The sequence below is a fragment of the Panthera uncia genome, chromosome C2 (assembly GCF_023721935.1).
Source record: "Panthera uncia isolate 11264 chromosome C2, Puncia_PCG_1.0, whole genome shotgun sequence".
NCBI lineage: Eukaryota > Metazoa > Chordata > Mammalia > Carnivora > Felidae > Panthera > Panthera uncia.
This window is the reverse complement of record NC_064810.1, coordinates 136816148-136838191: the sequence shown is the minus strand read 5'-3', so window position 1 is coordinate 136838191 and position 22044 is coordinate 136816148. Positions and strand designations below refer to the sequence as shown.

The 22044-nt window shown below is 36.9% G+C and overlaps 1 protein-coding gene and 1 pseudogene across 3 annotated transcripts in view; one reads left to right on the top strand and one right to left on the bottom strand.

Moving 5' to 3' along the window:
- LOC125922024 (ubiquitin-conjugating enzyme E2 E2) overlaps positions 1–22044 on the bottom strand; it is a 368037-nt gene that overhangs the window by 223929 nt on the left and 122064 nt on the right. The gene's annotated exons all lie outside the window — the stretch shown is intronic.
- On the top strand, positions 8087–9675 carry LOC125922025 (elongation factor 1-alpha 1-like; annotated as a pseudogene).

Here is a 22044-nt window from a genome sequence, read left to right as displayed (position 1 = left end):
AAAGGAAAGGAAAAAGGAAAGGAAAAAGGAAAGGAAAAAGGAAAGGGAAAGGGAAAGGAAAAGGAAAGGAAAGGGAAAAGAAAAAAGAAACTGAGATGCCTTCTGAAAAGGCAAGGTTGAGTATTTTATACCATGATGAGTTGTGTATTTTATAGCATAATTTAGAAAGGCTGCCTGTAACCAAAAAGAGACCAGTTTAGAAAGTAAAGTTACTTTTGTTGCACACCCTAGATTGGGATTGGCCACTGTATACCTCTTATGCTAAAAAATGTCTAATTATAATATGATACTATGCTATCAATCGTGTCTCTCTGTTCACTGACCCTGTAAAGCAGTATTTAAAATATGTACACACCCTCTATAACTACATTAAGAAAATTTTAACTCCCATCAAAATAAGCTAAGATTTTCTGAATTATACAGTTAGATACTCTACCATCTCTTAAAGTTTTTATTTTGCATATGAAGCTACCAGTTTTGAGAAGCAAAGGTAGTCTCTGAACTGTCTTCAGGACCAAGGGAAAGCAATGAGTCAGAAACTAAGGTCAGGAAACAGGATGGCTACATATCCAGTGCATTTACATGGTCAAGAGTTTGAGTGACACAGTCACTGACAGAGCAAGAAAGAGGCATTGGTAACAAAGAACCAACTGGTAACAAAGAACTCGACTGTGGAGTAGACAAGTATTTCGCGCCTGTTGGAAAACAAATCCCAGAATTGTACAGACTAAACTTGCAGTTATGCACTTGAAGGGAAGTCAAAGAGGGCTGCGAGATTAGGGTTAGGGCTTCATCCTGATGTCATACTTAGGGTGGTACAATCTGATACTAACTACAGGTAAACTCTTCACTTTCACATGTTCCCTGAAAACTCGATTCCAGAATTTACTTTTATTGATGCTTTCATCTCTTCCTATATCCAAGTGTATCTGACTTCACCTGCTCACCCTTGTTTTAAATATCCTCCAAAAGTGTTCCTCTACTCCCCATCAGTTATCCTTCACTCTGTACAATTTTTGCCTGAGACTATTCTCCTCTTTGAACAAACCTCATATAAATTCCAAGTAGCTTTGGGAACCAGCCTTTGGTAAAAGAACAAACATTAAATCTCTATTATCAGTCAGGAAAGTCTAAGTTACACTGCACAAAAAACAACATCAAATTTTCAGTTATATGTATATACAAATACACAAAAATGAGACTGCAAGCATATCCACTGAAAATATTTAAGTATTTTATTCCTTTTCAATTCCAAATAGTACTCAGTGTAACAGGTAGATTTAGGATTTTTTAAAACTCTGTCGTAATTGTACACATGGAATTATATTCCAAAGAGGATTTCAGGAGTCTGGGAGCATAGCCTTTCCATTAAAGCCATTAATTCAACATTAGAGCTCTCAAATCAGAGTACTATTTTAAGAAAATAAATGTACTGAATAAGAGAGATAACTAAAAGGAACTAGAGAAACCACAGGTATCCCTTGTGGGGGGGGGTAGTAATTTGACTCTAGCAACACTGTCTGACTCTTAATGATTCTTAAACATGTATCATCTACATTTAGGTAGAAATTCTTCATCTGAAATTATAGTATCTTCAAAGTCAAAGAAAATCTATTTTTAAAAGGGGAAGAAAACTGGTGGCAAGACCACTTGAAAAAATATTCATATACTCCTTTTCTTGTTCTGTCAGGGTTTTGAATCAGCTAATTTTTTTCTTTTATGCAAAGGTTCGGTTAAAATGTCCATCTGGTATAAAATGGTGTAGCTACTCTGCCTTGTTGAATGGCTCAGAGCAAAATAAATATAGTGAACTAGTTTTAAAAAACAGTTTTGCATAGGATGGTTCATAAAACTGATTAAGCCCTGCTGATAAAATTAGTGTAGAAACATCTAATATATTTGTCACAATATATAATAAACCTCTTTAAAAGAGGTGGAGAAAATGAGTTTCAAAATAGCTCCATCAAAGACATCAATAACTTATTTTTTTAAGAATCGGACTGTCAGAATCAAATTGATACAAGTGTTGTACAAGTATAAATTACAAAGTAATTTATAAATTATACAGTTAAAGATAACCATGCTGTCTATTTTGCTTACTGTAAGAATATCACAAGATAATTGAAAATAGGTTTTCAAATACCCCAATTTTTTGTAAGGAAAGCAAAACAAAACAAAACCAAACCCACATCATATGCTTTAAACTAATGTGCCACAAATGAACATGGCTTGAGTGCTTGCCTATGTCAAGGCACGGTAACCTATTTCTTAGCAGGGTGTCTCATTTAATCTGGCTGTAATCCTATGAGAAATGAGGTTCAGGTACTTTGAATAAATTGCCCAAGAGCAAAAGCAAAACTCAAACCCTCATGTATATTCTTTTCACTCTACTCTGCTGTCTCTGGTAAGAGTTGGAGTGGGAGTGCAGGAACAAGGGAGGTGGTCATGAAGGAGCCATGATCAGGTCCCATTCTACAGTCAGCCCTGTTTTCAACAGCACAAGCCTTACGTTTCTTTCAGGGTTCTTTGTGGCTTTTCATAACTCTACAAAGATAACTACTTACGTGTATTTGCACTCATGTTTCTTTGCAGTCTTCCAGGACTGTGGTGCTGCTGGGGTAGTGACAGAGTGCTGGGGGTCAGCTCTAGGGTAGCCTCTGCTTTGGGAAAAGTTGTGGCAGGTTTTCAGTGTGTCGACTGATACAGTTGGTCAATATAGTACCAGGCAGTGGGTCCTGGAGAGACCACCTCAGTTCCTCAGGCACAAGTCAGATATGAACGGGCCTGTGTTAGTTCATCGTGCAAAGTTCTTTTCTAAACACAGGTCTATCTACTTGTTCCTCCTGTTAGAATTCAATGAAAAATAATTTCTGAGTAACTTCTCATGACCTCTATAACTGCTATCTGTGCACTTTGGAAACTGCTTTGATGGTTCGCACATTTGAAATGGACCTGGATCTACAAAATACACACTTGGAGCATGTTAAAAACCAATACTTAAGATACAGAATGTTTCCTTTTTTGCCTTCCTGTGGTCATTGCAAAATGATACATTTTCATCTTTGTGTAACTCTTAATTGAGCACTAAGATGTTCTTGTTTTTTATGTAATCAAACACTAATTACTTAAAAAATTATAGGTGCAACTGGAGGACATTTTGAAAATTTGGAATTCCGGTGTACTTGGGAGGGAAAATTTTATGAAACATAGTGGAATTAAATATGAGCTAGTTTTCTAAACTCTGAATGTAGAAGTAAACCTGAATCCTCAGGAATGTCGAGAAGACCTCAAGCTGCCACAGAGCCAGCTGCCCCAGGTGTATCCATGACTGTCCTCAGTGTAAAGGCTACTGATGAAAAGTGCTTCTTTAACTGGTTTTCCTGGTCAACTTTCAGTTCTTCCTGTAGATGAGAAGAGGTATCCCCAATTGGAAAGCCCCACAGTAATGAATTCTTGGGAAGATCAACCTCAGTATTTGAACAGTACTAGAAGGCATCATTAAGAAGGCACAGAGCGATAATTAATGTTACAAACTATGACCCTTAGCCATCCAAAAAAAGTTAAATAAGCATGTTTAGTTCACTCTATACATTAAGAAAAAGAAAAGTGCTATCATTCAGAGAGATTATTGTTAAAAAAATATTCACTGTTAAAAATAAGGTCGAGCCCTTCCTCCCCATCTCCTTCTTTCCTCTATGTGACAAAGATTAATTGCATTTCTACTTGTGCTAGACCTGCACTGAATGCTGTGGATACAAGGATGAAAAAACATGTCCTTTGTCCTCAAAGAGTTTGCTATGTAATGGTTCACACAGACATATAAGCAAATAATTCAAATACAGTGTAGTATTTTATCGGTTATGTTCTAAACACTATTGGGTAGCACAGAAGATAAAATAATGAAATATTCCTGAGGAGCTATGGGGAAGACCTATCAGGACCAGCTTCAGATTCACAGTAAGTTTTCCAGTTTAATACTTCATTGTCCAGTGGTGTCAGATAAATGAGGTGCAACTATATTTGAAAAGATTACTAGTTTGGGGTTGGTCATGGTTATTCCTTTAGGATTTTAGCCTATTTTAAATGAAAAGTGGTCTTCGCTGGAGGGCAAAAATTAGAAGTTATTTCAGGCCAAAGATGAACCAATTTATAAATTTTGTATGAAGCAATTTGAACTCCTCAGAAGAAATTACTTTCTATAAGTTTAAGATATTGTTGGATACTCTTTATGTAACCATAGAACCACTTTAATATAAAATCACATATTTGAGTACTGAGGATAACACAAAGTACCTCCTATATAACTTGATGTAACTTAAAATTTTTAATAATTTTTATACAAATTTTACTTCGTATTTGGAGGTACTTATAATAGGATAATTTTATGAAAAGCCTCCTTAAAGTGAAATCACTTTAAATTGGGACCAAATATTCAGAGTAAATTGTGAGAAATTAAAACTAAAAATTTTTCAAAACGTTGATTTTTACTCTGGGAAAATCTGTAACATTAGAAAATCTTTTCTAGTTAACAGAATAGTAAAAATCGAATGTTTATTTTATTGGCATAATTGTTTGTATGCACGATAGTAAATTACTAGACTTTTAAACTGCATATTTGACTTTTACATTACAGTAACATCATTTTTTTACAAAAAGATAAAGGCTTCATCAGGTTTTTTTTTTAATTTTTTAACATTTATTTATTATTGAAAGACAGAGCATGAGCAGAGGAGGAGCAGAGAGAGAGAGAGAGAGAGAGAGAGAGAGGGGGGGGGGGGGGGAGAGACAACCCAGAATCCAAAGCAGGCTCCAGGCTCTGAGCTGTCAGCACAGAGCCCGACGAGGGGCTCGAACTCACAAACCACGAGATCATGACCTGAGCTGAAGTCGGACGCTCAACCGACTAAGCCACCCAGGCACCCGCTTCATCAGATTTTTTTAAGGCCTTCTTCTTTGATAATCAAGTCCTTCTGAAGAAGTTACTCTGTCATCATCCTTGTTGATTCTGTCATTCATTGGTGGCCTGGATTGTGATCCCAGCAGTACTTCATCACTGCTTTAACTCATTACAGGAAATTTTCTGAATGACTTCCATTTCACTTTATAACTGAATTGAATTTGCCTTCTATTTATTGAGAAACCAAAGTCTTTGACAGGATGAGTGTGTGTGTGTGTGTGTACACACACACACACACACACACACACACACAAGTACTAAATGGAGAAATAACATCTGAGTTAGGACTAATTTTGTAAGTAGTTGCTTCTGCACTATTTTCATTTTGTAAAGGCTTTAGTTTTCCTATGGATTGTTTTTTAACTGTAGGAACTTGTATGGATTACTGTTTCTTAACATTTAATAGAACATTTCATTTCATCTCCTTTAGTTATGTATCTCATTATGTGTGGAGTTCACCTTATAGACATTAGAATTACTGTCGAAGCCAGCCATGAAATGACAACAAAGATGATGGTGGTGGTAGTGACGGCATCCGCCATTTGTGAAGCTCCTGCTCTGCCAGCTGCTCTACTCAGCAGTTTCCATAGTAATCCTTCCCTCGACCTAGCAAGGTCAGTGTTAACCACCCTGATTTCATTGATAAGGAAACTGAGGAAATTCAGATAGGTGATGAGTGTCTTAGGAGCGAAAGGCAAACCATTCTATTCCTCAAGTTGTGCTCTTTGCACTACACTGTGTCTTTCTCTGCTATAAAGAAGCACTCACTTCAGAGTTTCCTCTTAAAAATTATGTTTTGTGGTACATATAAAATACATAAAAATTTGATTAGCTGACACTGGTAGAAATAGGTTGCTAGGTTTATATACACTGGCTATTAGGAATCTTATAAAAACTATGTTTCTTCCTCTTGTTTGTTACTGCAAAATATTCCACAAATATACACTCTTGCTGTAGTGGAGATTCAAGAACCAAATCTGGAATGGAACATGTGGAATTAATGAAACTGGAATCTCAAAAACATCACAAAACTTTGTAATGTTTTTAAAAAATGTTGGGGCGCCTGGGTGGCTCAGTCGGTTAAGCGTCCGACTTCGGCTCAGGTCACGATCTTGCGGTCTGTGAGTTCAAGCCCCGCGTCGGGCTCTGGGCTGACAGCTCAGAGCCTAGAGCCTGCTTCCGATTCTGTGTCTCCCTCTCTCTCTGACCCTCCCCCATTCATGCTCTGTCTCTGTCTCAAAAATAAATAAACTTTAAAAAATAAAATAAAAAATAAAAAATGCTTTAACCTCATGAAGTACATCCAATTCTAACAACTTATTATTTTCCAAGAGGATGGTACACTATTTCCCAATGTCTATCTAATGGAAACCTGTGATTGCCATTGGAATTGCATTTATTTAACAAAGTCTACTTCCTTCTCTACAACCCATTACTTTAAAATACCAGGACTCATTCAGCTTTGATATACACATGAGTTGAATGGAGGAAATCCAGATATTTTACAGTCTTTCATAACTATGTAATCAGGAATTTCAGAATCTAGTCTCAATGCAGCCTTTAGCAAATTTTTAGTTATTTGAAAGTATTATTTCTTATTCAAAGAGCAGCTCTGATCATGGCCTTTGGTCACAGAAACTGTTTGTATTGTGTAAAAAATCTCTTCACGAGAATCAAGCTGGTGCAGCCACTCTGGAAAACAGTATGGAGGTTCCTCAAAGAACTAAAAATAGAACTACCCTACGACCCAGCAATTTCACTACTAGGCATTTATCCAAGGGATACAGGGGTGCTGTTTTGAAGGGACACATGCACCCCAATATTTATAGCAGCACTATTAACAATAGCCAAAGTATGGAAAGAGCCCAAATGTCCATCGACGGATGAATGGATAAAGAAGATGTGGTATATATATACAATGGAGTATTGCTCGGTAATCAAAAAGAATGAAATCTTGCCATTTGCAACTAAGTGGATGGAACTGGAGGGTATTATGCTAAATGAAATTAGTCAGAGAAAGACAAAAATCATAGGACTTCACTCATATGAGGACTGTCAGAGACAAAATAGATGAACACAAGGGAAGGGAAGCAAAAATAATGAAAAAACAGGGAGGGGACAAAATATGAGACTCTTAAATATGGAGAACAAACAGAGGGTTACTGGAGGGGTTGTGGGAGGGGAGATGGGCTAAATGGGTAAGGGGCACTAAGGAATCAACTCCTGAAATCATTGCTGCACTACATGCTAACTAATTTGGATGTAAATTTTAAAAAATAAAAAATAAAATTAAAAATCTCTTTAACATCAAACAGTATATGAAGAAGGAGTCTAAAATTAGCCCATTAGGCACACACAACTTTGTGGTCCCAGGAATAATGGCCTTTCTGGAAAAATGCCTCTTAAGATGAGGTAAAACTTCAGAAGTTAATGCTTTTATTGCCTTGGGTTTTTGGGTTTTTTTTTTCTTTGTTGCTCTCTAGCATGTATAATTAAATAATGTAACATTTCTTATGTATAAGGTTTTCAACGAGCTGTCTTTTAGGCTTAGATTTTTTGGCTTCTTATATTCTCTAAGAAAAATAATGGGATTACACTCTTTAAAGCTGCCATTTTCTTGCAAGTTATTATTTCACATACGTATTATCATATGTTTGGTACATCATGTCCCTGGGACTTGCTCTATTATTGTTTCTCAGCACATCTCCAAACCACCAAACCTGCTCAGGCACTAAGCATACTTTTGGATATGCTCTTGGGAATATGAGAATTGCCATATTGAAGCTAGCCACCCAGCCATCATGTCTGGTTTTCTGCTTTGAATATATTTCTGTCTTGCATTAGAGGCAGGCATTAAGGTCCCATGAGTTGCATACTTGGGCAGAAACATACAGAAATGAGACATTTCATTTTGATCACATTCAGTGATCTTTTTATGCCCTGAAGCATGGAAACTGATCTTTTGTAATTCTAGCCTAGTAAGTGTAATTGCAGCTATTTCATATTTATATAGGTCCCTAATCCCTAAACCAAGCTTCTACGCTGGGAATTCTAAGTTAATTTTATATAATCTTTTTAAAAAATCCTCTTGCTTTTTTGCAACAAATCTCCTGTCAGAACACAGGTGTCACAAAAACCACCACTAAATCTAAGCCAAAGTGAGAAAGGAAAAGATTCAACACATCATCACTGGGCACACAGATGAGTGCAAGTTTACAACCACTACTGGCTCTCTGATCTAAAAATGTGGTAGGATTGACAAAAGAACCATCAAAAGATTTTTAAAGGAGACTGTTGAGATGGGAAAGGGCCCCATCAAGTATGCCTGGGTCTTGGATAAACTGAAAGGTGAATGTGTACATGGTATAACCACTGATATATCCATGTGGAAATTTGAGAACAGTAAGCACTATTTTTCCGTCACCGATGCCTCAGGACACAGGGACTTCATCAAAAACATGATTATAGGGGCACCTGACGGGCTCAGTCAGTAGAGCATGCAACTCTTGATCCTGGAAGTGTTAAGTTCAAGCCCCATGTTGGGTGCAGAGATTACTTCAAATAAAATATTTAACACACACACACACACACACACACACACACACACACACGATTATAGGCATAACTGAGGCTGAACCTTCTGTTCTGACTGTTGCTGCTGGTACTGGTGAATTTGAAGCAGGTATCTCTAAGAATGGGCAGACCCAGGAACAGGCCCTTCTGGTTTACATACTAGGTATGAAACTAATTGTTAGTGTTAACAAAACGGATTCCACTGAGCCACCCCACAGCCAGAAGAGACACAAGGAAATCATTAAGGAAGTCAACACCTACACTAAGAAAATTGGCTACAACCCCGCCATTTGTGCCAATTTCTGGTTGGAATGGTGATAACATGTCAGAGCCAAGTACTAATATGCCTTGGTTCAAGAGATGGAAAGTCACATGTAAAGATGGCAATGCCAGTGGAACCATGCCACTTGAAGCTCTGGATGGCATCCTGCCACTAACGCATCTAATGCCCCTCCAGAACATCTACAATATTGGTGGTACTGGCACTGTCCTTGTGGAGACTGATGTTCTCACACCTGACGTGGTGGTCACCTTTGCTCCAGTCAGTGTTACAACTGAAACAAAGTCTGTTGAAATGCGCCATGAAGTTTTAAGTGAAGCTCTTCTGCGGACGATGTGGGCTTCAGTGTCAAGCGTGTGTCCCAAAACGTTCGTCGTGGCAATGTGGCTGGTGACAGCAAAGATAACCACCGATGGAAGCAGCTGGCTTCACAGCTCAGGTGATCATCCTGAGCCATCCAGTCCAAATCAGTGCTGGCTATGCACTGTGCGGGATTGTCACACAGCTCACAACGCTCACAAGTTCGCTCAGCTGAAGAAGATAGATCACCATTCTGGGCAGAAGCTGGAAGATGGCCTCAAATTCTTGAAATCTGGGGATGCTGCCATCATTGATATCATTCCTGGCAAGCCCATAGTTGTGAGTCTCTCTAAGTATCTTCCTCTGGGTTGTTTTGCTATTAATGACACGTGACAGGTAATTGCTGTGCTTGTCTATCAAAGCAGTGGATACGAAGGCTGGTGGGGCTAGCCAGGTCACCAAGTCTGCTCAGAAAGCTCAGAAAACTAAATGATTTATTTCTAATATCTGGCAACCCAGTCTTAATCAGTGGTAGAAGAATGTTCTCAGAACTGTTTGTCTCATTTGGTCATTTCAGTTTAATAGCAGAAGACCGGTTAATGATAATAATGCATCATAAAACCTTCAGAAGTAAAGAAGAATGTTTTGTGGACCATTTGTGGGGGGAGGTCAGTTTTAAGTTATTAGGTTTTTAAAAATCAGTACTTAAGGGAAACAACTTGACTGAAAATCTGTCACACACTTGAGACTCCTTAAAACAAAGTTTAGTCCTCTCAAATCTCCCATAATTTATACCTGTTGCCTCTTTAGATACAAATAGCCTGATGTGGAAATGGAAAACGTAAGCTGTTTCCATTGTTAATCACTGCTTTAGAGCTGTGAAAATTCCTCACAAGCTATTATCAGTTCAGGAACACTTTTCTGATCTGTTCCATGTTTTGTTTCCCTAACTTTTTTACTAATAGCAGGGGATGGGGGGGGGGTTGTTTTATTTTGTTTTAGTAGCCCTAATGACCCTGCTTCTTTAATTTTTTTCTATTAACCTATCTACACTCTTTGTACAACTTTGTCTTTCTCATCTCAGTTCTGTATTATTTTTCTATCAGATTTCCTTTTTTTTTTGTCTTTGTCTTAAGTTTGTCCCTGTTTTGAATCACTATCTAAATGTTTCCTGGGCTGCTCTAGTGATGCACTGTTCAACACGAATTCAGCAGGCACCTATCCCTGCTACTTAGCAGCTTAAAGTCAAAACATAAAACACTGAAATGGATTAACAAGATAATGTAATGGTAATTTAGATAATTCAAGAAACACTGAGTAAATTTAAAACAAAGGGAATCTAGAAAGTGAATACGCTGGTATTATATATATAGACTCTGTATATGAAGTTTCTAGGAAATAGAACAGAAACAAATTCATGATAGTTCAAAACTTTCTAAATGAATTTTACTGTATTTTCATAGGAGTGATGTGAAAGGAAGGATGGAGAGAGGTGTTCTTTGAAATGATAAGAAAATAGGAACTGCTGAGAATGGCATTTTAATATTTAAGGACTTGCGTTGGAGATGGAGGAAATCATTAGCTTCACCAGTGGTGGAGGGAGAACTACCAGATTCATTTGAATATAAAGAGAATGAATGTGCCGAGTTCTAGAAACAGGAGGGAAAGGAGATGAAGAAAGACAATGGCAGAATACCAGTGGAAAATAGCAGGAGGAAGATGAATAGGCAAATGAAAACTATACTCAAGAATAGTATTCTTGTAAAAAAGGGAGAAGTGAAAACTTTGAAAAGAAAAATAAATGAGGCTATTGCTTACAGAATTTTAAGCTTTTTAAAAGATGGAGTAAGGATAAAATTAGTGTGAGTGACTAGCATTTTATACACTTAACTAAATCTACAACCAGTTGTGAACATATTTTTAATGGATGTTTTTTGATTTGTTAAAATATCAATACCCCACATACAGCATTAGGGATACTTTATATTTTTCACTCAATATCATTAATTGGTTCTTTATTATTTTCTTAACTAAGTGTATTCTCACAACAGCAAATTTTCTACCCAGGTGACTGTCCTTGTTACCTAATAATTTATTTACCCACAAAATAAGAGCTGCTTTTCATTGAACAGGATATGAAGGAATAAGGTCAAAAGCAGAAGAGAAGTGTTCTGGAAATATATTGGGGAGAGAAGATGGCAGCAGGAAGCACTCACAAGCCTGTAATTTTGAAACAGACATGGTAGTTTATATAGAGCTGGAGGTAAACTGAGAATAACTAGAGAAACAAAACTTCTAAATAATAACAGATGTGGTTTTGAAAGGCATGAGGAAAGTTTCTAAGGTGTTAATAATGTTCAGTACTTTGATCTAATTGCTGATTACATGGGTTTCTTCCTATCTTAAAAGTCACTGAGCTGTATAATGTAGGAAGAAATCTTAATATTTACACATTTTGCTGTATGTAAAGTATATCAATTTTTTAAAGGCAGGAAATAAATTCACCTGAATTCTAATGGGGGTTTCAGACTAAGATATTGTTTAAATTTTTCTTTTGTTATTTCTACTGGATATACACTTGGTATTGTCTTTGATGCTACTTTTAAAATGCTCTTTAAGGTGATACCCTAGGAAGAAAAACTAGGCAGTGTATTTCATTTATAACTGTCATGAATGGAAATTTCCCAACGCTAACCTCTGTTTCAGATCCCTGCTGTTGCTTCTGCACTATTAGTTGGTGTCAGCAGGGGGTTAACAGCATTCAATTTAACCTTGCTATTTGTACTCTGTTTTGATTTTTTTTTCTTTTTTCCACATTTAACTTCCTTACATGGATTCTCCATTTTACAAATCGTGCATGCACCATGGGGTCTATACACTGAAAGACTGTAAGTGCAGATAAGCACACAATAAAAGCACATTTAAAGATAATGTGAAGCTACAAGACATTTCTTTTTTTCTAGGAGTACAGAGGCATTGCTGTGAAAATCACTGGAACAAGAGAAAAACTGAGTGAACCTACTCATACTATTATTTTTCTGAGATTATAGACCTGTTTGAAATAAGTAAGAATTGTATAGGTATGGATTAATTATAGGTTATATGTCCAGATAAAGGAGTATCTCAGTGACCGTTCTACTTGTAACTAGCCATGGACATCACATCAGATGCAATCCACTGCTCACTGAACCCTGGTGAACCAATTACTCTTACGAGTGGTCTTTGTCTTGCTCTGAGTAGATACTGAGTGTAAGACTAGATTAATGAAAATGGAAAAGAAGGAAAGCCAGCTCAAATTCTGGCTACTCTGTAAGAACAGTAATAATGGAATATCCTTCTGTGGAGTTGAAACAAGGACAGCTCGGTTTCCCTTTTCCTCTGCTTCCAATTCCTTTCATTTCCAACCACCACTTTGCACAGCTCTAGCACACTCTTCTCTTGGTCTGAACCCCAGGATTCTGCTAGTTTCACCTTCATGTGCAGGGCACCCTCCTGGGTGCTGGAGACACCAAAGTGAAAACAACAACAAAAGTACCTCTGGTGGCTTGGAGTTGAGGGAACCCAAATCTAACACTGTATGTAGCAAGGAGGAAACATGTACTTCTGTTCTCCCAAGCACGGATTCTGCAAGCATTTCTCCAGAAATGCTGTGCTTGAGCGATTAGGAAGTATAATAACTCAGGTACTGTGCTATAATAATGGCTTACTATTATAATGGGGTGATATACTTCCTGGTTTCCACCTACTGTCCTGACACATTCATTTTTTATAAAAGCATCCTCTTTAACTCACCAAAAGTCTCCATGGTAACTTATGTGGTCACTCTAAGTCATAATAAAAATGGACTTCTCAAGAGAGGCAGGGATTGTTTAACAAAAGCCCCAAATATAAACATATGACACTTTTTTTTTTTTGGGAGAGAGAGAGAGAGAGAGAGAGGAAGAGGAAGAGAGAAAAAGAGAATCTCAAGCAGACTCCATGCCTAGCACAGAGTCCATTGCAGGGCTTGATCTCAGGGCTTGATCTCAAGATCCTGCAATCATGACCTGAGCTGACATCAAAAGTTAGAGGCTCAACTGACTGAGCCACCCAGGCATCCCATGACATTAAGTATTTCAAAGTTAATGTAGTAGCAGTGATGTTTAAAAATATTATAAAGACAGAGGTGTCTGGATGGCTCAGTTGGTTGAGCATCCAACTCTTGATGTCAGCTCAGGTTGTGTGCATCGGGCTCTATGCTGACAGTGTGGACCCTGCTTGGGATTCTCTCTCTCCCTTTCTCTCTCTGCCCCTCCCCTTCTCACACACACACTCTCTCAAAACAAACAAACATTTAAAAATACATATTATAGGGGCACCTGGGTGGCTCAGTCAGTTAAGCATCCAACTCTTGATTTCAGCTCAGGTCATGATCTCATGGTTTGTATTTGAACCCTAGGTCAGGCTCTGCACTGACAGCAGGGAGCCTGCTTGAGATTCTCTCTCCCCCTCTCTCTACTCCTCCCCTGATCAAGCTCATACATGCTCGCTCTCTCTCTCTCTCTCAAAATAAAGAAACCTAAATATAAATACATATATATATATATATATATATATACACACACACACACACATACACATATATAATAAATATAGACACTCATTATGTGTTCTTCAAAATAAAACACTCTTTGGAAAGAGTACTATCATTACTGAGATATAATTCCTACATGATATCTATAGCAATACCCATACAATTAATGTGCAATAACCACCTACTATTTTAAAACATTAAGGTCAAAGATAATGGCATAAAATCTTTACAAAGGAATACCTGAACATTTCAATCAGGCATTCTTCAGCTTTAATAATAAAATTAAATGTTTTCATTTTTTTATTTCCAGTTCTTCATGATTAAAGTTAACCAACCATAAGCCTTCATTCTGGATATTGTTTTTAACCCATAATAAATGTAGAAAACAAACAGTGTTTAAAAACAGAGATATCAATTTTAGGTTTTGACAGATGTTTTACATTTATCTTTTTATTTACCTTTGAAGACCTATTAGTTCATATAAATTATTCTATGCATTTAAATGCATAGGTATGAAGTTGGAATTAGTAAAACATGCTCTGGTAAGAAAACAGTTTATTTTCTGATTTAATACTAATCATCCATTGCTAATGTACTATAAAATCCTACTTAAGAGAGATACTGACTCTAATTATTAAAGTTAATGGCCTCCAGTTGTCTCATCTTGCCTTTAGTGTAGGATATTAAGCATGCAGAACCCATAATTTAATTATCACCTGTTAATATTGGCTCTAAGTTCATTTCTCTCCTTTCAGGATGAAACTTCAGTGATGAGCCAATTAAAAACTATTATCTTCCTACTCAAAACACCAGCCTGCTAAGTATATCCACAGTATACAGATCACAGATCTGCTGGGATTCTCAAGATGGAACCTGCTGCCTCTTGCCTTTAGGGATTGCTAAATTAAATTATTATTTCTGTCCATTTTTCATTCTAATTTTTAAAGTCTCTAGATTACATTGGGGTGCCTGGGTGGCTCAGTCGGTTAAGTGTCCGACTTCAGCTCAGATCATGATCCCACGGTTTGTGAGTTCGAGCCCTGTGTCTGGCTCTATGCTGACGGCATGTAACCCGGAGCCTGCTTCGGATTCTGTGTCTTTTTCTCTCTCTGCCCCTACTCCGCTTGTGCTCGTTCTCTCTCACTCTCAAAAATAAATAAATGTAAAAAAAATTTTTTAACTCCCTAGATTATATAAAGATTATATCTTTCTTCTATATATATATACACTTTAAAAACCATTCAAGAAGTGGAGAGTTATGTTATTCTACAATAATAAAAGGCAAACATTAAAAGAAATACATACTCATTCCTATTTGGACATCATAAGAGTAACAAAACATCAGAGAATGTGGTACAATAAGAGGGTTAGCTTTTTATAAAATCCCACTGATATGCACTGGAGAAATGCGCAGTGCATTTACAGGAATTTATTAGAAACTTTGTCCCCTGTGCCCTCCTGATATATGTACTATTCTACTGAAATCTAATTTTATCAGTTCACCCATGGGAATGAAACTCCAGGAAATTCATTTGTGTTAACCAAATTCACAAGAGATGGATTTATAACTAGTGAATCACATTTTAATTTGCCATGGGAATGCTACCTGATCCAAGAGCCAGAAACATTCACCTGATGTTTCTCAGTTGCTAGCACTACAATGAATATAAAGGTGAAAAACCATCCCTGTCCTCAATGAGTTCATAATTTGGTGAGGGGGCTTGGACAATATACAAATACAAGCCAGGCTACAATTAATGTGTGAATGGTGTATAGTGGTTAAATGTATAGATGCGGTCCAATTCTTTCCACTAGGTAGAATCCTATAGATTGGAAACCAAATTATACTTTAGGTGGGTTTTTAGTAGATACATTTTAAGGTAGGTTTCTCTCAAGTCATTCCTGGTTAATAAATTATCTTTCCTGGAGCACCTGGGTGGATCAGTTGGTTAAGCGGCTGGCTCTTGGTTTTGGCTCAGGTCATGATCTCATGGTTCTTGAGTTTGAGCCCCACATTGAGCTCTTTGTTGTCAGCAAGGAACATGTGTGGGATTTCTCTATCCGTCTCTCTCTGCCCCTCCCTGACCTGCACTCTCCCTCTCTCAAAATAAGTAAAAAAACTTAAAAAAATAAATTATCTTTCCCTTTTATCTGCCTATTTCTGTATAAAAAACCAGAACCAGCTATCTGTAATTAGGACATCTTTGCTCTTGGAAACATTCTAGACACTCTACAAAAATTCTTAAACTATAACATGTTCAGATCCATGACGATTCTTCTTACTGCAGTTACTATTATGTCCACCTCTTCTGTACTCTAGAGTCACAGCTGGTTTGTAAGTTGATTCTAAAGTTAGTACATAAGGCAAAAATTATCTATAGTCAAAATGCCCACAAAAATTCCATAAATAGCCTATAGAGTATATATAAATTCTGCAAAACAATATTAACATAAATGTACAATGTTTAGTAAAACGTGACATAAAATACATAATCCAAATAAAATTTTAAAGCGTTTTAATTACAGTACTTTTATTTAAATGAACATTTATGTAAAGGAATACATATAAATTAAATGTATGTATTGTGCATATCCTTGGTCACAAAACCCCTATTTGTAGATTTCCTCTACTGAATAGATTTTAAGTAGGCCACTACCTAACAATATATATTGAAAAACTTGTCTTTAAATCACAAGACAGACTGTGTTGCTTCTGAGGAGCTTTTTAGATATTTTATGTGGATTCTTATCAACTCCAGTCTCAGGCATCTCTCCTAGATTTGGATGTTAGTCTGCTTTTCTCTAATTACTATACTCACCCGAACACACCATGCACCTGGCTGGCACTGAGCCCATATTCCCACTCTGACCACAGATAGCTAACTATCTACAAGGAAGTAAAAGAAAGGAAATCAAACCTCTGACATGCATTATCTGCACTGCACTCAATCAGCTGAGCCTCAGTACCTGTATAACTGAAATGAGTTATATATATATATATATATATGTGTGTGTGTGTGTGTGTGTGTGTATATATATATATATACACACACATATATAAAGTCTAATGTAGCAAGCACACTGAAGCAGGAATAGCTGTGTATACATGTTTCAGCCTGCACCTTCAGTGTGTTATGATGGGACTCTGCTCACTATAATACTAATTTTAGGCAATCAGTAATGGTACTGTTGATGGTACCACTGCCTGATCATTTTCATAATAAGATCAATATTCTTTCTATGATATACAAAAGCTCTGATATGAAAGCAAGGGTAAGACCCAGCTCAATGGTTTCCCCTCACCTACTAGATCAGTCAGTGGTCCATTTATTAGATCACAGCCATTATGCAGAATATTGGGAGGATGTGGTGAAAGATGATTTTTTAGAATCTGGCATTGAAAGTGTGGAGAGCTGAGGTTCTGGAATCCAATAGTGCGTGAATTTCACCTGTTCTGCTTACTTGCTGGGTGACCTCTAACTAAGCAAGTTATTTTAAACTTTTCAAGGCTCAGTTCCTTACCTCCCTTAGGGTTTTTTTTAAGTAGGCTCAATGCCCAATGTGGAGCTTGAACTCACGACCCCAAGATCGACAGACGCATGCTCTACTGATTGAGCCACTCAGATGACCTTCCCTTAGGGCTTTTTAGACAATTAAATGCAATACGGTGCTTGGCACAGTCCCTGGTGTATGACTAGAGCTTAATAAACATTATATAATTTTTAATTTTGATTACAATATTTGGAATTTCAAGTTGTCAACAACTTTTATACACCTCTTGTATGTGCATCTATATGAGGTGACAGCCTGTACTTAATTTTTCTCCCTAGAAACAACAATGAAGTTATTGTTAATGAAGACACATATAATCACTACTCCCAACACCTATTTTTGGTGTCTTAAATTTAATTATTCCTCTCATAATATTTTTTTAATCTCACATATTTTTAATGTGAGATCTATGACTACAGCTGAGAGATATTAAAAGCAGAACAGAAAACCACACAAGTTTCTTAAAATAACGATATAAAGTCTCACACACATGATGTTTATATACATAACAAGGAAATACAGTCAGTAAGCAGAATATACTGAACGCTAACCACGAATGAGTTAAAAAATACCATAGTTTATTTTAAAATCACACATATTTTACTTTCATTAGTATGTACAGAAATTTCATTGTAAGATGTTTTTTTAAACACTTTCAAAGCTATGTGTGCCCCACCTGATAATCCTACTGTGGTCCTGATTATCCCTCTAAAACACACACGTGATGCTAAAGCTGAGTATGAGTGTTGCTCTGTCCTTCCAAACCCTAAAACATGTATGCTACCTAAGCAAACCCCATCCTTTGCAGGGACCAGCAAGTCAAACTCATGCTTCTCAGGTTTGGTATGTAAGCTGTTGGTGGCAAAACTTTTGTGGGTAAGTTCTCGATTTTTCTTTATTAATGTATAATAAATATCATAATCAGCCTCTAATAATTACAGGTGAAAAAATAATGTTTATTCATTTTTGAGAAAGAGAGAGAAAGACAGAGTGTAAGTGGGGGAGGGGCAGACACAAAGGGAGACAAAGAATCTGAAGCAGGCTCCAGGCTCTGAGCAAAGAGCCTGATGCGGGGCTTGAACACACGAACCATGAGATCATGATCTGAGCCGAAGGTGGATGCTTAATCAACTGAGCTACCCAGGTGCCCTTTATATCCATATTTTTAAAGTGTATTATTTATTTTGAGAGAGAGAGACTGAGTGTGTGTGTGTGTGTGTGTGTGTGTGTGTGTGCACGCACGCGCGCGGATGGGAGCTGAAGAGGAGCAGCGAAGAGGGAGTGAGAGAGAATCCCAAGCAGGCCCCTTCTGTCCCTGAGGAGCCTGATGCGGGGCTTGATCCCACAAACTGTGAGATCATGACCTAAGCCAAAATCAAGAATTGGATATTTAACTGACTGAGCCACCCAGGCACCCCTCAGAGATTCTTTAAATGGTGTAGATATTGGTTCTTTTATTACACCTTTGAGTATGGTTTCCCTTGATTCAGAATTGAATTTGCTGAAGATATTCTTGATTTCAGGTATACTGCAACTTTTCAAAAAATGAACAATCATGGGATTTTAATACCAGTATACAAAATAATTTGAGTAAGTGAATTCCAGACACTAAGCACTGAGGTGGACAGACCAAGTTTTGAAATATAACTGGTTCTGAAGTTGTGAACTACTTGAACTGAACTATATCTTCATTTTCAATAATTTTGTTCTGTGACTCACTGAGAGAGTCCACAGTGTTGTCACTGATATTTTAGTGGTGTTAGTGAATAAAACCTTGATGCTTTCTGCTGTCCTAACTGGAAAGGCACTTTATTTAATTCTTTAATTATTATTTAATTAATAATTATTATTTTAAATCTTTATTTAATTCTTGTTCTCTAATGAAAACTTTTATAAAATCTCTCTATAACCCTGCTTGTTCTCTTTTGTTTCTATTTCCCACATTAAAAACAATCCAGGGGTGCCTGGGTGGCTCAGCTGGTTAAGCACTGGTCTCTTGATTTCAGCTCAGGTCATGACCTCACAATCCCGAGATAGAGTTGTATAGGGCTCCCCACTGGGTGTGGAGCATGCTTAATATTCTCTCTCTCCAAAAAAAAAAAAAATATTCTCTCTCTCCTCCCTTGCCCTGGCTCTCTCTCTCTCTCTCTCTCTCTCTCTCTCTCTCTCAAAACAAAACAAAACAAAACAATCCAATCCAAAGACTGTACTTTCAGCATAAGTTTACAGGTTCAGGATAAGGTTATGGTATACATTAGCACTGGATTCAAATCAGATGGTCAGATATGACTTCTTTCCAGGTAAATGTGGAAAGAAATGTGTAGAAATATATCCTGTTAGCAAAATGAGAAAAGCTATCCAATATCCTAATAAATCCATAAAATTCAATGTCTGTGAACAGAAAATGTCAAATGATCATTAGCCACTAGTTTATGCAAATGTCTCAGAGAAACATAGGCTAGGTTTTTCTAGTATAGGATCAGATTTGTTTTGAAAAGAATCTCTAAGGTGATGAGTGTATGTTAATCATTCTTTTACTCCTGCAGGGCCACACAGGGCCTTCCTGCCAAGCCAAAATCTGGTTTATAGAGCATCTCTTGCCCTCTTGCCCTGACAAAAGTATGTCAGTCAGGAAGGGACAAATTACTTACTTAAAAACAAAACAAAACAAAACAAAACAAAACAACCCAATACCTTACAAGTATCACTTAAAAGTACCTGCAGATACTTTTTTCTACCAGTGAAAATACAGTTCACAATTTATCCCCTTTAGGACCATGATTTCAAAGTCCTGTTTCATCTATGTGATATACTTTTACATGAAAATAAAGACTTCCTTTGGTGTGATGTTGGTTATGTTGACTTTTTTTAGATGCCACATTCCCAGTGTTTTAGGCCATTGTGACCTGGAGGTGAAGGAAGATATGGACTAAAAAGGTGAGGGCAGGGCAGCTGCCGACCACAGGATCAAAGATATGCTGGTGTTCTCTATGTTCTCTATGGTCTTTATGGTCTAAGGATAATTCTCACTCTCCCCACTCCTTTCCCATCTTGGGGATAACTTACCCTACCAACTCATTTTTTTGAAAAAGTTACAACAGCTGTCGTAACTGAGAGATTATTAATTTTATTTATTGTTGGTAACTCACCAGGATTAACAATTCTATTGTCTACAGTTTATGAGATGTCAACAAAACAAGATAATTTAAGTTATTCTATTATTCATAAGTAATAACACTGTAAAATCTCAACCACTGATTTTACTGTGAGCATATGAATGGCATATTTGGGAAAGAAGTTGATATTCATTTTAAAATGACTCCAAATTTTTATTTTGAGAGATATATGTTACACATAATTCATTATTCTACATTTACTACTAGCCAAGTGTTCTATAATTAATTTCTTTATACATTTAAAAGTCTGTGCAAAGGACCAGACAAGAAAAGAAATGGCACAAGTTTTTCATTGAATTGTTAGAAGGTCAGCCTAGAAGGTAAGAGGCAATTGGAATAAACACTTGTAAACCACAAAGGGCATTGTAATTCAAGTTAAAGAGTTTATACTCCACTTAAAGGCAAAAAGAGCAGTTGAAGAGTTTGTACATTTAAAAAAAAATTTTTTTTAATGTTTATTGATTCTTGAGACAGAGACAGAGCATGAACAGGGGAGAGGCAGAGAGAGAGGAAGACACAGAATCTGAAACAGGCTCCAGGCTCTGAGCTGTCAGTATAGAGCCCGATGTGGGGCTCAAACCCACGAACTGTGAGATCATGACCTGAGCCGAAGTCGGCAGCTTAACCGACTGAGCCACCCAGGCGCCCAGAGCAGTTGAAGAGTTTTAATTTAAATCTCTATTTTAACATTTTCAGGCTGGAGTTTTAGGAAGTACAAGCAGAACTTGAAGAAAAGACTTGAAAAAAGAAAGCTCAAAGTAGGAAGAACAGTTAGGATATCACTGCATTAATATGGGAGAGAATGGACCCGATTATGGATACAAAGGTGAGGGGTTAGGAACTCAAACAGTTCTGACCTGAGTCATGAGTGGATATGCATACATTTTGGGGTTTTTTTGAAAGGAACAGTGTGATAAAATCAGTGTGGGGCATAATGAATTTAAAGTATCTGCAGGACATCCAAGTGAAAATGTTTAGTAAACAGTAGAACACAGCAAATTTAAGAGAAAAACTCTAGATTGGGAGCACAGATTTGGAAGTCCAGCAAATAGAAGAGGATAATGAAATATAGAGAAGCAGATGAAATCACTAGGAAGTATACAGAATGAGAAAGAAGTCAACTGGCTTTTAAGAGATGAGCAGAAAAAAAGTGAGGGTTTCTAATTTTCCCTTGTCAGTGAAAAGAAAACCATTTTAAAAGGACATTAATCATAAATTTCTAAAATACCTCTCCTGTTCCAGTACAGATTTCAAAACAGAGTTAAAAGTTTTTAACCAACTGCTCATTGGCTCTAATTAGCTCTGTTAATCCTTTTCTTACTGTTATTATCAAACTATTCTTTGACTTTAGCTGCAGCCTTTATTTGTGTGGTCTCTGGTTTACAAGCTATTGTTTTAGGATCATGTTCTTTTCAATGGCTTTTCTGCAAAGAGATCACTTAATTTCTGATTATTTTATCCTCTTATTTCTTCCATTTTTTTCCACTTTGTTTAATTACTGGTATGTATCAGCAGTGGTTATCATCCTTTTTCAGTACAAATGTATAATATTTTAGGTACATTATGTGTTAAATTGGAATTTGTAGGCAGTCTATGAATGTATTCTTTATTATTTCTTTGGGAATGTGCATTC